Source organism: Bombyx mori, chromosome 17 (assembly GCF_030269925.1).
Source record: "Bombyx mori chromosome 17, ASM3026992v2".
In the NCBI taxonomy this organism is placed as follows: domain Eukaryota; kingdom Metazoa; phylum Arthropoda; class Insecta; order Lepidoptera; family Bombycidae; genus Bombyx; species Bombyx mori.
This window is the reverse complement of record NC_085123.1, coordinates 6,577,185-6,593,732: the sequence shown is the minus strand read 5'-3', so window position 1 is coordinate 6,593,732 and position 16,548 is coordinate 6,577,185.

The following is a 16,548-nucleotide window of genomic DNA, read 5'->3' as shown; positions in this document are numbered from 1 at the left end:
CTGATACATTTGATATGAAAAACTATAACGGTAACATTGGGTTTTGAAGAAATTTTTAATTTAAAGTTTTTTTTTTACTATTAATAACTTCATTTAATTTGCTTTTTTTTATCGTTGTGATGTAATAATAAATATTCTCCTTTCAAATTTAGCTTATGAAGAAGAGACAGAGTTGCGCGTTTTCTTATCCATGCTTACAATTTACTCAACTTAAAACTTTCGGGCGAAAGTTGGGAGTAAAATATGGTTTCATTAAACTGTTCTCCTAGCTTTGAGGAGGGCTCCTGTTTAAATTTCAGACGTAGCTATTTTATTGTTTCATACCTTCTAGTTTACTTGGATATTGGATTACCCATTTGTTTTACGTTAATTTGTCTGAAATTCCATCGTAGCGATTAAACAAGATATTAGATGAAATTTCTACTAAGAATCTTATTTAAAACAATCATTTTCTAAGTACAAGAATAGCAGAAAACTAATGGAGCAGTTTTTCAGACGTTGATGTTTTAAGGAATTTTAAATTATCATCATTAGAATAAGCCATAAAAGTAGTTATAATTTTATCTGCGACTTGCGAAAACCAAAAGACACTATTATTATACTCTATTCCAATTACGAAGTCCCATGAAACAGATGCTATTATTATGTTATTGTGTGTGTGAATTAATTGTATAATGATTTAGATCGATTGCGTATTTTTTTAAATGATCTTTACGACCATCAACAAAAAATGATTGTTATTTCAAATGATGCGAAACGTGAAGAGTTACGTTCTAAGAAGTGTCAAAAGGGACTTCGTAATTGGAATAGGGTATAATAATAATATTTATTATTACCAATTATTAAAAAATTGTAGTAAATACTGACAGATAATCCATTTTTTCAGTAAAATAATCGGCTTAAATCAATATGGCAACGATTCAAGAAAATAGATCGTGAAAATCGCACAAGTATAGAAGTAAGTCTATCACAATTACAATAAAATGTAAAATAATGAGGATAGACAACCCACAGCTCGCTAACTCCTCGGCTGCGGCTCTTCCGCGAAATGTTTAGTTCAGCACGGAATTACTTATAACTTTAATTTGTAAGAGACGGCTAAATACGTATGTTTGAAACACAAAGCTATAAAATATAAGTTAAAAAATGGCTCTTCGGATAAATTCATTTGTGTGTTATCTATATTTGGCTCTTTTGGTTGACCTGGTTGCCAACCACTGGCGTAGATTTAAAAAAAATATAGGGTTTGAATACCAATATCAGATACATAATAATATAGTGAGATCATAGATATTAGTTATTTTTAAGCGATAAATTCTTACATGTCTTTTTTTCTATCAAAAAGGTTATGTTATGCAAATGCATTTTTTTTTACCAACACTTCGTATGAGGTACGTTACTGGAGGTTAGCGTGCTGGTACCTCATAATTTTATAATTCAGCGCTACTACGTTAGCAAATTCTCTCAAGTTGAGCCTGTGATTCTTACCTTTCCGTTCGAGCGTAGTTGGAATAGAGATGAACGATTAACGAATTTAATGAAGTTAGGGCAAAAAATCGATAATAAAATTTCAGAAGCAAATCAGAACCTGTGTTTACTAATCGATGGACCGCTCGGCAAAGTACTCTTACTAAGAAGCTGTAAAGCCGTTGGAATATAGATTTTAACCATTTTTTCTAAAAACCTATAAAATGATTTTAATTGTAGAATAAAAAATGTACGCATCGCTTGGGCATTTTAAAAAAACAATTCGTAATGTATAAATAACACAATATTTTAAAATGTATATGAAATTAATAAACATTGAGTCATATAAAATTTGTCAATATGCTTCAGTGAATTACAATCGTGTAAAAACATAATTATCTTCCATTTATTTATTATAAAAAAAGAACACAATATTCCTAACCTAAAAGTACATGTTATTATCCGCAACATGCTTCGTCAGATTACAGAAATAAAGTTATCAGCAACAAATCGTGTAAAATGCTGTGAAAAAACTTAAGTTATTTTAACAACTTAGAAAATTTAAAAGCTAAGATATTGTTTTCTGATTTACAAGGTACAAGTGAAGTCATGTATTAGACAGGGTCAGTTGTTTCGCAATCACCAACTGAAATCACAAGTCGGCCAATATCTGGAAATGTATCTAAAACAAAGGCAGAGAGTTAAATGAGTGCCATTTTATCTGTGTCCCACGACGCTGGGCATAAGGGCAACAAATTGAATAATTATACCCGGGTATTGTCCTCGCTGCGTCGGTAATCGTGGGTCACCCGTGTCTTTTGTTGGGAAGTACTTGTGCACAGTGAGCCGATGTGATTTCAGTGACCCTTAAGCTAAATTGAACGGCTGCCATTGATCGATAGCTATGAGTCTCAGTTAAATAAAGGTGACGAATATTATGAATTTAGTTTAGAAATTATTGGATACATTGACATAACAGTATTCCAGTCACACACAAAATTAGGGTAATTAACTCCAGGGTAACCGTTTAAAAGAATTCGTAGCATGTTCCCATATCCCTAATTTTACAGGTAGCTTCATTGTTTCACGAAAATTAATTTCTTTTGAAAGGTAAGTTGTAAGCCTACCTAATATGTGCAAATATTAACTATGGTGTCTGGAATAGACATCCTTTTCTTGGATATAAATGTAGGGCAATGTCGAATGACTTCTTTAATTAATTCTCCATAATTAGAGACGATGGAAACGTGCTAGCTGCAGTTATGAATTAGATGATCACGTTTTTATAATCAGAGTATCTTTATCTTTTCTTTAGGGTATTTCTTTTTTTTCTCTATCCTTAGACTTCTTTATTTTTTCTTCATAATTCTCGAGTACCTTTAGTGAAAGATGCCTCTTTTATTTTATTTTATTGCTTAGATGGGTGGACGAACTCACAGCCCACCTGGTGTTAAGTGGTTACTGGAGCCCATAGATTGTAGATTACAACGTAAATGCGCCACCCATCTTGAGATATAAGTTCTAAGTTTCTCAAGTATAGCTATAACGGCTGCCCCACCCTTCAAACCGAAACGCATTATTGCTTCACGGCAGAAATAGGCGGGGTGGTGGTACCTACCCGCGCGGACTCACAAGAGGTCCTACCATCATACTGACCCATATTTAGCTATGTAACAATGGAATCATTCAACGTAATTTTTAGAGATTCAGATTTAAAACAGAAATACATGGTACATACTTCGAAAATAGTGTTATGTTTTGCAATATGGAAAATTGCACGTTAGAGCGATGTCACGAGCGCGCCAGTCTCAGCCACATGCAATCGACTTCGTTTTATTAAACTAATCTCGTTTGAATATCTCTTGGCTTGTGAAAATAGCTATCGTAAAAGTTGGAAGCAAGAAGACTGCATCTGAAAGCTATAACTGAAAGTAGTTCTGAAAAAAATAATTTTTTTCTTCTACATGAGCTTTGAGAGCATAAATCATTTTTGGAATTTTAAATAAACTTGTGGTCCCACGGTAGTCGAAATTCGACTGTAATTAATTGAAGTTATAGTTTGTACACTATTATGATTCTATTGTCAAAGAATTATTATACTTTTATAATCGCAGATTTCGCCAAGACTACACTTTAGTAAATATTAATAAAAACAAACAATATTTAATCTATTCTCAATTTGACCACATACGTCAAGAACAAAAGTTTGACAATAAATAAATAGTATGCATGCGTGTGTGTGTCAAATACATGGTAGTGTGTGTAATGTTTTTTTTTATTGATTTAATGTATTTTTTAGGCATAATTTTAAAAATTATTAACATTCTGCACTCCTTCTCTATATTCTCTAGAAGTGTGGGAAATTTCATACTCCTCTCTCCGCGCAATTTTCGTAAAAAGGAATACAAAGTTTTTCCTTCACGTATTAATATATAGATTATAATGTGTCAGGTGCATTGCGTGATCATATTTATTTCAATACTAGCGGCCCGCTCCGGCTCCGCTCGGGACTTTAACAAAAATTTCAACAATAAAAATAATACTTATTGCGGTATAACTATAATAGTTAGATATACGCTGTCGTGACACTTTTTATAAATAATAATGTGTTCTACAAAGTCGTAGTACATTATTTTATTCTACCATCAATAGTTTTCGCAGGGCACGCGCTGTAAAGAATATTTTAGGTAATTTTTTTACACCTTGGGTTACATTATAGGAGTTTTAGTAAGGATCCCTAATTTTGTTTAAAAAAATTTATAGCCTTTGTCACTCGGGAATAGTGTAGCTTTCAAATAGTGAATGAATTTTTCAAATCGGTTAAGTAGTTTCGGAGCCTATTCAATACAAACAAACAAACAAATCTTTCCTCTTTATATTACTAGTATAGAAGTATAGATATACTCGCTTGGTTTTCAACATACTTTAATGTGTATAAATGTTGATTAGGGAACAAAATACTTGTTTTAAAAGTTACTGTTGTTTAGTTTCAAAGACCAACAGACGGATAGAATGGTAATATGATCAGTATCACCATTCTCAAACTGGAGCGTATATCTACTTTGTTTCAAAATAGACAGAGCGATGGCACCGACGCGTGAGGACCGTAATTTAACATTATCGTACAAGTCCACTCACTCTAAAACGCCAAGCGGTGTATATTTTGCTAATAGTCAGAAAAAAGACTGTTGTATATTCCCAAAAATTCTATGTTTGGGAACTATTTTTGTTCAGACATTGTACTCGTTCTAAGTTTGTTAAACATTAGGCTTATTTTTTATTCATTTTAAAAATGTCGTCGGGTACACGAAAATCCCTTCTAAAAATGTTTTTTAAACTTACAAAATCAAATTTCACGAGACCTGTAAATGCTCTGAATGAAATGTAAATTGCGGGTCCTGTTAAGCCGGATCATCTGGATGCTAACCGGTGTTTACTCAGGATGGTTGTTCATATTTTTTGACCAGATTTGAACAAACAGTGAAATAGACTTGTCTTTGAAGATGAGTGAACCAGTTTTATAATTGGATTTCATATTATGGACCATTTTTAACGTAATAGTTGGGTATAAAAATTGAAGTGTCAATTTATTTGAATTATTTAGTAAATTATAAACCGACACAAAAAAAATTACCTACAGCTTACAATCACTATTCTTTAAAATCATTGTAAATCACGTAATATGAGTCCATTCACAATAAAATCCATGTAAGTCCATGTAGGGAAAATGGTTAATTATTCTCATACTTTGCATTTGAAATGTATTTAATTGTTCGTACTTTGAACTTTAAATAGCATAAACTGTAAGTATGTTTGTATTATTAATAAGGTGATGGATGCAAAAATTGCTTTCAGTCAGAAATCGTTTTGACTTAACTTGTATGACGTAAGTTTTTTTTTTCCGCAGGAGAAAATCGCCGGATTTCCCCCACCCCCGAGCACGAAGATCGCTGCGCCACCTATAATTGGCAGCGAGCGACTCCACCTCCAGCTCCCATGAACACACACGCCGCCTCGAAGGAAACGCTGCGATATCCGCGGATGACCCTGATGGCAAGGGTGCGCTGCGGCCAGTGCAGAAACCGAGCCATAGCGGCCTGGTTGCGCGGCTCAGCCCAAACAGGTGCACCTTACAGGACCATCGATCGCACCACACCTGCGTCTCGCGTAGAGGCGGCGCACAACCCGATCCGGCCCCCCGATATTCAGGAGCAGCCGATGACGTAGCACGTAGTTTTTTCTTTTTACACCCAGTTAGTTTCAAATGCATAGTTTCGTTCTCGTAAAAGAGGACCTAAGACAATACTAATTTTCTTCAATTAACGAAATAAACGGCTGATTGCCATCACGGCCCGGGTCAGTACTGGATAATCGTTCATAAATAACAAAATAAATGACACGACCTATTCTTTGTCTCGAAAATATGCAACCTGTTTCAATCTTTCTGAATTACTAAATTAACGCTGGTGGTAATATAAGCAATAAAAAAAAAAACGCGGTATGCGTCTAGCGCTTAAAAACAAAAGTGAAATCTTCGCATCCTACTACAAATTACTTTGACGATGTATTGTTATGTCACTCTAGTACATACCGAGAAGGGATTGGCATCATCTATCATTTCACGTCATCCCTCATCACGCGACAATCTTTCAATCTCAATCCAATATCGCTGAAAGTGTCGTTCATAATTCTTTCTAAAAGTAGTGGCGTATGTCCTACGTATCTTGAACTAAAAATACATTTTAACGCAAATGTGTTTTTGTTTATTGTGGGATTACTAATGTACAGTATTATTATGTGATGTGCTAGTGGCCTATGAATAAAGCACCCGGTGTGTTTGTATAGAAGATCTATGTAACTATATCAGAGTTCGCATGTTGCAGGCAAAGGAAATGTGCACCTGCCTAAAGCGTGTTCATGAGAAACTTCCACGATGAAGCAATGAAATCGGGAAATCTGAGTGAAATGTGCAAAATAAATTTGCATAATTACTGGTACGGGCGTACTACGAGCTCGCGCGAGTAAGTACAATGATCCGATAAATTTCTGCCGCGTAGCAGTCATTTTGCTAAACAATTGAGACTTCAATATGATATCTAACTGCAGGGCGGCATTCACGTTTGTCACCGCTACAGACATCAATAATTATTCAACACCAAATGGGCCATGAGCACTGAGTGCAAAAAAATTTTCATCATAGTGTTGCTTCATAAACTTACGTAACGTAGAAGAGCTATACAAGCCGGATGTCAAAAGCATTTTTTATCCTCAAAATTAGTTTTGTTACCAACTTCAATAAGCTCTATCGCCTTACAAAATCAATATCGAACGTTCATCAGTCTTCCAAAAACAAGCGAACTTTGCCAAAATTCCTCCAATATACATGACACATCGGCATCGGAGCCACTTTATAGGAAAGCCAGCTACCGCAACGCGTGGATTGACTAACAATGTACATCTGACCAAGACTACGCAAGCAATATCAAATTATGCGCGTTAAGCATCATAACGAGCTACAGAGCAGCTGACTTCTACAAACTGGATTATACTGATGAAAATGTATCGTCGCGCCTTGATCCGGATAAGGACTCCCTCGGAATGCTTTGGCTGAATAATTTTGTCACTAAACAAAGAGTGACGGATTATCTCCTTGATCTACTTAAGGCATCTTCTGTCTTTTTATAACGATCCGCGATCGTTGTGTTAGATTAAGGACGTGAAATTATGTTAGATTATATTAAAGAATGCTACAGTTGTAGGTACGTTCGCTCTAAGAAAATGAGCAAATAATAAGACGTATTATAATATTTTTATTAAATACGCGCATCTTCTTTAGGATAGATTTTGTTCATTATTACGGAGATTTCGTCGTCATGTCTAAAAGTGGTGGAGTTGGATATTGTTTTTTTTTTGAATTGCGTAAGTGTTTGAACGAGTCCACGTAGAGTTAAGTGGATACATAAATAATTCGGTTGGGGCTTAGACCTCATCTCTTAAAGTCAATGGCGGCATTCACGTTTATTTATTTATTTTATTTATTTATTTATTGTTAACATAGAAGTAGAAACACAATCATAATTGGCATCTATGCTTGAACTAGGTGACAAAACCTGGATCTCAAGCAGCAGTGCTCCTCGCACAAAGAATACAACAGCTTTACTTCAGATACAAAAAAATACATTATTACTCGAAAAAAAATAAACTGAAATTCATGAACGTTGTGATATCTTTGTACTCCGGTAACCATCTAACAGAAAGTGTGCTGTAAGCTCAATCATCCATCTAAGCAATAAAAAAAATCATTTACATTGCTGTGCTAACTACTGTTGTTATTCGATTTCCAGTCCCAACCTGGATATATATATATGTATGTTTTTTTTTATTGACAAATCCTAAGTCCTATCCTAATTGATAGACACGGTTGACATAGTCGAGCAGTCTCGATGGAGATTTTGATCTGACCGCCTAACAGTTCTCAACGCATCTGCTCATAGTCTAGCTGACTGATTGCAAGATAAAGAAAAGAAAAAAAAGACAAAATCGCTTAGATGGGTGGACGAGCTCATAGCCCTCCTGGTGTTAAGTGATTACTGGAGCCCATAGACATCCACAACGTAAATGTGCCATCCACCTTGAGATATAAGTTCAAGGTCTCAAGTATAGTTCCAACGGCTGCCCCACCCTTTAAACCGAAACGCATTATGTACTGCTTCACGGCAGAAATAGACAGGGCTACGGGACTACTGCCGTTGTTCGATTTCCAGTCGCAGTCTGCATATATATATATATATATATATATGTATGTTAAAGGTAATTCACATACAAGATATGATTTCGGGATCGATATTATCGATTACGGATTAATTCGAATGTAAAATAATTTAAGAAATTCTCACAACGTGAATGTTGTCCCATGTTTTTATGTACTGTATTTTATCAATGTTTTATTATTGTCTCGATATCTATTCAATAGAAATTATTTGGTGAAACGTCGATTTATCTCATTTCCCGAATCGGTGTATACAATGGAAAGTTTCGAACTGTGGCTGGCCAAGATTCACTTCGACAAATTCTTTTTTACGCTCTATTTTCTGATACGATTGCCACTCAAGTACTTTTTCCACTTCAACTTTTATTTGTCTCGAGAATACTCTTATATTTTTGTCGTGCACAATTTAATGTACCAGTATTACGAATTGTATTTCTTTATGTTTTTATACTATTCTAAATATTTAGTAGCCACTAATAAACATGAGTCCAGTTTAAGGTAGTAAAATGTGTTTTTTTTTTTTAAATCTCGCTTTTATCATGCTAATTCTATTTTAGTTTATTTCTGTGTCCAATCTATACATACATATAAATAAAATTGGAGTGTCTGTTTATATATTGAAATAGCCGCTTTTTACTACATGCTTATGAATATGTGTTACGGTACATACACCAAAATATTGTAAAAAACATTATTTACAATATTTGTCTGTCTGTCTGTCTGCTAATTTCTGGAATAGCTGGACCGATTTTGACGGGACTTTAACTGATAGGTAGCTGATGCTATAAGGAGTAACTTAGGCTACTTTTTTAGGATAGCTTCGCCCCGCGGCGTCACTCGCGGTACGATAATAGTCGCGGGTAGCTTCGTGGGACTCAGCTAGTACTTAATAAATGCTGAAGTTAGCATAATATTCAAATATCGACGAATAAAACATTAGTTTTCCACATGACCACGAGAAATGTAAATATTCGGAACGTCGCAAATAATTAAACGAAAAAACGATAAACGCCAAGTTAAATTTAAAAAGTAGGATAATGATGTCTACGGTACGTCAAAACCACAGAATTGTGAAATAATTCAAATGTTTGAAGGAATTGTAAATTTTTTGATCTTTATTGAGCTTGACTGCTGTAGTGGCAACATATAGAAAACAAATGACAATTGGCTAACCTACTTGCTTCAAGCCGAAGAACTCGAGACACAATAGTGAAATGTATTTGATGATTCCCGTAATAGATACATGATAGTATGCAAACACAAATCGGGATCTAAAATATTGATTTATATCTTACTCTTGTGATATAAATCAAACCCGCAAAAATTATAATTTGTGTAATCACTGGTGGTAGGACCTCTTGGGAGTCCGCACGGGTGGGGGTAGCCGTTGTAACTGTACTGAGACCTTAGAACTTATATCTCGAGGTGGGTGGCGCATTTACGTTGTAGATGTCTATGGGCTCCAGTAACCACTTAACACCAGGTGGGCTGTGAGCTCGTCCATCCATGAATGCAATAAAAAAAATATATATATAAGACTTTTATCTCAAATAGGTTCAAGCATAAACTGGAAATCGGTAATTTATGAATTTTGGTGGCCGCGCTGGTCACATCTGGTTTTCGTTCTTGAGTATTACGACCGCAGTTTGCATGTTCATCGTAATATCAAACGTGAATGCAGGCCACTTGCATAATACAAGCTTTCGACAGGTGATACGAAATGTAGGTATCTATCTACTCTGGCATCGCACAAGATCGGGCGCGTGATGTCCTGAATGCTAAAACAGGTGGAGCGGAATTTCAGCTTATTTGCACGAGTATATTATAAAATGGTAAGACAGTATTTTAGTAAAGTATTCCTATGTAGCGATGCACCGGTGTTCGAATCCCAGACGGGTGGGTACCAATTTTTCTAATGAAATACGTACTCAACAAATGTTCACGATTGACTTCCACGGTGAAGGAATAACATCGTGTAATAAAAATCAAACCCGCAAAATTATAATTTGCGTAATTACTGGTGGTAGGACCTCTTGTGAGTCCGCACGGGTAGGTACCACCGCCCTGCCTATTTCTGCCGTGAAGCAGTAATGCGTTTCGGTTTGAAGGGTGGGGCAGCCGTTGTAACTATGCTGAGACCTTACAACTTATATCTCAAGGTGGGTGGCGCACTTACGTTGTAGATGTCTATGGGCTCCAGTAACCACTTAACACCAGGTGGGCTGTGAGCTCGTCCACCCATCTAAGCAATTAAAAAAAAACATACTAATAAAAGTAACAAACATTGTTTTATCGGAATGGTGTAGTTGATCAAATAGTTATATATAACTTAATATTCTGATGATGAAGCGATTACTCAATTTTGTTTCGGCTCGATACTATTCTTTGTGGTAAAAAAGAAATAAATGTATCTAATTTATTGTTAATTAATTGATTTATTAATGATATATATTTCAGGGAAATGTTAATATCAAATTATCAAATTAAACGCTTTTAATAATGTGAAATAATGAATAGCAAAGCAAAGCAAACCTTATTCTATATAATAAATAATACCTATATATACCTAGCATTAGTGTTGATTCACTTTTTTCCTAAATCGTTGTCATTATTTTTGTTTACTGTTTTCTTGTATGAATTTTGTAAAATAATCAAATAAACATTTCTACACAATCATCAAGAACTTCAAAACTGTTTGTAAAGGCTACGATTTTTGTCTATGTCTTAAACGATTGTCTTTTATTCTCTAAAATAAAAGACTGAGGCATTATTATCCGTTAACTAATGCATTTTAATAAAAACATTATTGTTGCCAGTGCTGATTAATATGTTCATGCAATGAATTAGTAAAGTATCAGCTCGCTGAGTTTCTCGCCGGATCTTCTCAGCGGGTCGCGATTCCGATCCGGTAGTAGATTAATTCGCGAAGCAGCTGCTCTTGAGTTGTTAGGCCTCCTTGGGAGGCGCTCGGGTAGCTGTTAGCAAATTCCACCCCTCCTGGCTGAGCCTTTACTCGCCCACCTGTCTTGGTGAAACTGGAAAGGCCTCAGGGCCACCAGTAAACTCTCAATCATAAAAAAAGTAAAGTACTTAGTGTTCGATTAAGATTGAAAAAAAAAACATTGAGTTAGATTGATTTAAATGACAAAATAAAAAACAAATAAGAGCTTCGAGTGGGTATTAGACCGACTAAGCATCAAGTTTTATTTTATTTTTTATTGCTTAGATAGGTGGATGTGCTCACAGCCCACCTGGTGTTAAGTGGTCACCGTAGCACATAGACATCTACAACGTAAATGCGCCACCCATCTCGAGATATAAGCTCTAAGGTCTCAGTATAGTTACAACGGCTGTCCCGCCCTTTAAACCGAAACGCATTACTGCTTCACGGCAGAAATAGGCGAGGCTGTGGTATCTACCCGTGTGGACTCATAAGAGGTCTTACAAGTAAAAAGTATATTTATTAAGTTGTGATACTGTTATCTCTACGTAAACGGTACCCAGAAGTCTCGTATAAGGTTACAGCAGCGCAGAGGCTTGTCTGCATCTGAATAAGCCTCGCCATAACTGAATACTGGATACTATCCAGTTCCAGTTGGATTGAACCAGTTAAATTATATCGATTCTCGTGGTTTTTATGTTGAACGAACGAAGACATTTTAATTTTCTTTTTGAATTCGATTTTTAAATTAACTTTAAATTGTGTATACTCACTATGTATTGCTTGTTCTCGCCTCAACAACAACTTCTGTAGAAATTCTCAAGCGAATTGCTGTAACGCGAGTGTATGGCACACGAACAAACAAACATACTCTGCCAAGTTTTTTTGTAATCGAAGTTTAACTTTAGCATGATTGTGGTGATACTTAATAGTTAGACAAGGGTTATGTATAAAATCGATAATCGAAATATCTACGATGTAGACTTTATGGATTTTTCAACATATTGTTTATTTTTTTATTTACCCATTTGAGTGAATAAGTTCCCAGCACACCTAGTGTGAAGTTAGATCTGGATCCCAGAGATATCACAATGAGAATGCCACTTTAAAAAAAGTTTTAATTGTATAGCATAACGGCTAGCCGACCCTTCAAACTGGACCGCAAGACTCCTTCGCGGTAACTATTCGAGTGGACGTACAACATGCCCTACCAAGAGATAGGGTATGGTATATTTCTAGGTGACACAGTAGCTAGTTTACTAAGCAAGTTTTGGTACCCTTTTGCGCAAAGCAGATATCGGGAACCAAGAAAATACCTAGTTCCCGAGAACTCATTATTGATTTTTGGTAAAACAGTACCCATTTTGCGCAAAGCACATACCTATCGGCAACCAAGAAAATACCTAGTTCCCGAGAATTGAGTATTGATTTTTGGTAACAGATTAAATATTCGAAGGTAAATTTCGCAGAACATTCGTGAGCTTAAGATTTCCCAGAAACAGATACAAGCCGGCCTTCAATTATTTTTGTAATTCAGTAGACACCCAATTAATTGAACATCGTTAAGTATCGGTTTCCTAAAACACCATCTCGTTTTCTTTACAATGGCGCAGTCGATTTCCGTGTCAGTTCACAATACGAATATTTTAATTAATGGTAATTAAGGAATACAACAGTGGAATTGTGATAAATTATTGTTTTAGGCGTTTCGGGCTCACGGTCCCTTGGGACGTTAAGTAATTTATTTGTCTACTGTTTCGATAGGTTGTTTTTATATTGGGAAAGATGGACCGACGAACTCGCGACCTACCTGATTTTAAACGGTTACTGGAGTTTATATACTAACTACCGTCTCTGCTCTTTTAATCGGAAAGTAGTAATGTTTCGCGGAATTAGTGAAGGAGGTAGAATTTAAGATATAAAGTACGCAATTACCTCCGTTTTTTTGTCTTGAATGACTATCGAAGCTTGAGACCTGGGGTCAATTTTATAATAGTTGTCTCACCCAAAATACTAGTGGCTGTACGGGTGGACTATTTTACATCTCCACTAAAAAAATTAAGGTTAGAAGAGTACGCGTTGATGTATTTGTATCCCCACAAGGATGAAGTACTGGGTGTGTGTAAATATAATTATTTCAAATTATTTAGTTTGTAGAATCGGAGCTATTTTTATTTTTTATTTCTTAGATGTGTTTAGGGCAATCTTAAATTTGAAGTTTTGTATGATTGTTTTTGAATGTGGGAACATACTAAGAAGTGTGGCAATACTGTTAGTAAGTGACAATAAAAAATTCTGGTCGTACGTGCACGTGTTGTACCTTAAAGAAAATAAAAATCCTTCGCTCTGAATATAGCTTTATTGAAGCGACCAGTCCAAAATACAGTCCACGCACAAGATGCATGGACAGGAAGGGATGAAGGAACATAGTCCTAACAAAGGTGCTCCGTAAAGGTCACGACCCTCAGCACTGGGGAACACGACGCACGGAGGATGAGGAAATTGATGGTTGAGCTCACGGCCCAACTGGTGTTAAAGGATTAATTACCCTTTAGATATTAACAGCGTAAATTCCAATTAAAAAATAATTCTAGTATTCATATGAGCAGATTTAGCAATCATTGCCGTGCGTTAAGCTTTAAGTGCTTGTTCACGTAGAACGCGCGGGCGCGGCGGCGGGTGCGAGTAGAGTAGCGAGTTCGTGTTCACATTGGCCGCCAGGCGATTGTGACTGATTTCAGAGATTGAAAACATGGACTACGATCTTTTATATTTATAACCGAAAAATCATTTTTACTGATGGTAGGACCTCTCGTGAGTCCATACGGGTAGGTACCACCATCCCGCCTATTTCTGCCGTGAAGCAGTTTCGGTTTGAAGGGTGGGGGTAGACGTTGTAACTATACTGAGACCTTAGAACTTATATCTCAAGGTGGGTGGCGCATTTACGTTGTAGATGTCTATGGGCTCTAGTAACCACATAACACGAGGTAGGCTGTGAGCTCCTCCACCCATCTAAGCAATAAAAAAAACCTAGAGTGGGAGATGATAAAAAATAGAATTGGTGTGCATGAAATTAGTAAAGAAAGAGAACGATATGGTGAATTTCATACTTTATTCATATTTCTTCTGTATACATGATACCGTTTCCAGCGACAAGTTCAAACTGATTGAACTTACCTCACGTCGCGAATGAATCGCGCGCTTCGCCGCTAGTTCGACGTGAACACACCCATACAACTCGCGCGTTTGATATTGCCGCGAGCGCATCGCGGGCGCCAATCGCTAGCTTGCCCGCTACTTAGACCGCGCGTGCGTTTCGTACGTGAACACTCGTTTATTTCTGACGTCTCTAGTACGTTACAATTTTCTTGGTCACTGACGACTCGGGTGTTAGTCGTCGACATTTGAATATTGTACAATCTACCATCTAGTTTAGTAAAAAAATATATTTAGACTTTTACCTTTTATTTCATACAGAACAAACTAACAGCATTAACTTGAGCTCGGGCAGTTTGCTTGACTTGGATTTTCATCTTCACGATAAAAGAAACAGGTCTTAATATTACGGCATTTGTTTGATATTTCGTGACCGCGATCGCCACCTCGCCCGCGAGTCAACGTGAACAAGCACTAAGCTATCACGATATTGAGACCCGAGCCGAATCACAGTAGGCTAGTGAATAAATGATCCTCCATGGACGCGTTTATCTCCGAACCGGTCTGAGTGCGGTATAGGATTACCTCTGATCTACCGGATAGGTACTTCAATACTTATCATACCTGATTTGCGTACGCTTTGGCTGAATAGAAAGACCACTTAGCGGTCGATATCATAGGTAGGAGGCGAACTGGTGATTTAGGAATAGGATCATGGATAAATTGACGAATAGATGCACTTAGTTAGATGGTTACTTCGAGGTTATTTAAATATAATTTTAAAGTTTGACTTCAAGGCTTGTTTTATTTACTAAAGGCTCATGTGCGTGTTTGTAAAAATCAAAATCGTGATTTCAGTAGAAAATAAAACGAATGATTACATATATTCGAAGCGCAAATATTTTGACCTTAAATGTTTAATATTGTTTGTCCTAAATTTTTTTTTATTGCTTAGATGTGTGGACGAGCTCCTAGCCCACCTGGTGTTAAGTGGTTACTGGAGCCCATAGACATCTACAACGTAAATGCGCCACACACCTTGAGATATAGTTCTAAGGTCTCAGTATAGTCACAACGGCTGCCCCACCCTTCAAACCGAAACGCATTACTGCTTCACGGCAGAAATAGGCGGGGCGGTGGTACCTACCCGTGCGGACTCACAAGAGGTCCTACCACCAGTAATTACGCAAATTATAATTTTGCGGGTTTGATTTTTATTGCAGGATGTTATTCCTTCACCGTGGAAGTCAATCGTGAACATTTGCTGAGTACATATTATTATTTCATTAGAAAAATTGGTACCCGCTAGCGGGATTCGAACACCGGTGCATCGCTCGATACGAATGCCCCGGACGTCTTATCCTTTAGGCCACGACGACTTTGTTTCATAAAATATCAGCAGTAGATATAACTATAACTATAGTACGCTGGATGCATTAGCATATTCGTTCGGTTTTTGTTAAATTTAACTTTTAAACGATAGGATTCATAAAGCCTATTATTGAAAATCAAAAACTTAGTGATTTAATAACAGATTCCAGTGTAAACTATAGTTATCTATGCTACACTCCAACATTCGGAAAACGAATAAGAGTAGTAGGTTATTAATCCCTAATCGATTTTTTTTTAATAAATTAATTGCATGAGTGTCATCATATGTCAATAATATATATTCAATACAGTATTATATTTAGAGTTTATAATTTTGTGACATCGCCTTTTTGGAATCTAATTAATCCTTCTTAGAAGGCGTAGGAAATTCAAATATAGATTACTAAAGAACATCATTTTGAATTTGGAACTCATGCCCGCCACATTCGCATTGCTGCTTCTTAACGCGCAACACGTAACAATAAACTAAATTAATAAAATCGAAATTAAGCCCACTTATTTTCACATCTATTGCATTATATGAGAAATAATATTGTGAAGTGTTCGTCTCTCGTTCGCCGCTGAGAAACCATTAAGGAGCCCTACCGCTGGAGAAGAGGAAGCCTTTGAGAACATTAGGTGAGTCGCGCGTATTATATTCTCTGATGTCTTTGTTGTGTTGCTCAGGCTGTGTTTTCCCAACTTCACCGCGCTCCAAAATATAACTACCGCATGCGCATCGCATCGCATTGCATAATTCTGTACCATCCGCACACATGGTGTAGCTATTCACACGCCACAATTAGTACGGATTTACGTTAAGCGAAGTATGTTATACTAG